Genomic DNA, 1,855 nt, shown 5'->3' with positions numbered 1-1,855 from the left:
GATGATTAGTGACTTTGAGCATGTTTTCATATGTCTCTTGGCCTTCGTTATGTCCTCTTTCAAAAAGTATCTATTTAAGTCCATTGCCCATTTTTTGATTGGGTTGTTTATCTTCCTTTTGTTAAGTTGTATGAGTTCCCTGTAAATTCGCCACTTAGATTTTGCTCTCTCTTTAGCTTTTGGGTAAACAGGCTATTTGAGAAGTTAGCTCGATTAGTATTTACACTTTATGTGCAAAACTATACACCAATAAGATTATATTTTTCTCTGCAGAGTAATCTCTGCTAGGCTTGTTTCCAGTCCTTTCTGTTTGCTGTGTTTGGTTGTGGGATTTATCTTCTTGTCATACCTTCACTGCCTTTCCTTGGAGGGAAAGGGGGCTCTACATCTTTCTTATAGCTTCCTACAATTTCAAGTATCAGTTTTTACAATTTCTTAACTTCAATGTTGAACCTTTTCATGAGCCAGATTGAATTGTGTCTGGCTAATATTCTCTGGAATTTATGTGAGAATTCTTCCTGTCTTATGATAAAATTTGCTCCTCTATTTCTGGTTTAAATGGACAGATACTGGGACAATAGAGAGAGGCTTGGAAATGTTCAGTTAAACGCTCAATGATGGAATTACCCTAATGAAAATCACATATATAAATATATATATTTACTAGTTTAACAGAGGGAATACCACTTTCAAAGTGACCTGAATACTTATTGCTCCCATCCCTTGTTCTTGTTTATTTGCCAACTAAATATTGGAGTGTGCAATATTCTATCTCACTGTGATTGGAGAATAGCATGTTTGAGTTAGTCTGAGGTATAGTTTTGAGTGATGAGAAGGTTCAGGATGTGACCTAGAGAGAGTGAGAAGTGGAGGTTGTGTGAACCAGAGCAGTGGAAGCGAGATCAAGGAAATGTTAGATGGGTCATAATGAGAGATGGTAAGAGACCAGGATGACTGTGAACTAGGTACTAAAGATTAGAAAGTCGGTAAGAAGGTAGTATAGTTGCATGGAGACTGAGCAAAGTGTAACTATAGAGTCACAAAACAGAGTTAACTATACTGTGTGTATCCTGTGGAGCTACTAGTACATCTTCATTCCTGTGACAGGGCGTGTAGTAAAATATCATTTTGTAATAAAAGTAACATATACATCCTATCTAGTAAAAGGGTAATATGCAAATGAACTGTCACTCTGTCACAAAGATGGCGGCACCCATAGCCACAAGATGGCGACACCCAGTCCTCTCAGCCCCGCTGGAGTCTCCCAGTCCTGGGGGGTCGGCTGCTGAGAGCGGGCAGCATGAGCGGCCTGGTGGAATGCTTGCTTCATCACTGCAATGATGAGGCAAGTGTTCTGTGACCGGCTGCGGAGGGCCTCATGGCCAGGCCGGGCACGGAAAGCTTGTGTCGTTGCATGCTGGGTTGAGAGCCCCCCCGCCCCCCGTGCACGAATTTCGTGCACCGGCCTCTAGTATCCTATCTAATAAAAGAGAAACATGGTAATTAGCCATACCTCCGCTACCCTTCCCATTGGCTAATCAGGGCGATATGCAAATTAACTGCCAGCCAAGATGGCAGCGGGCAGCCAGGCACTGACGCGAACAGGAGGCTTGCTTGCTCCAGTGACAGAGGACTCCAACGTTCCCCGGCTGCCTTGCCGGCCTCTGAGCTTGTAGTTTGAAACATTGTTACAAATATAGAAGCTAAACAAAACCCCAGAAATCTGCTTTCAGCCAGCCGGGATCTCAGAGCTGGAGTTGAAACAGTGTTTCGATTATAGAACCCAAACAAACCAGATACCTGCTTTCAGCAGCCGAGGCCTCAGAGCTGGAGCCAAGCCTCAGAGCTAAAGCTG

At 43.3% G+C, this 1,855-nt stretch overlaps 1 protein-coding gene across 4 annotated transcripts in view; it reads left to right on the top strand.

The window, feature by feature from the left end:
* Positions 1–1,855, top strand: part of RNGTT (RNA guanylyltransferase and 5'-phosphatase) — a 198,369-nt gene that overhangs the window by 65,325 nt on the left and 131,189 nt on the right. The window lies entirely within an intron of this gene.

This window comes from Myotis brandtii, unplaced genomic scaffold (assembly GCF_000412655.1).
Source record: "Myotis brandtii unplaced genomic scaffold, ASM41265v1 scaffold1171, whole genome shotgun sequence".
NCBI lineage: Eukaryota > Metazoa > Chordata > Mammalia > Chiroptera > Vespertilionidae > Myotis > Myotis brandtii.
The sequence above is the reverse complement of the archived record's forward strand: the minus strand, read 5'-3'. Positions and strand labels throughout refer to the sequence as shown.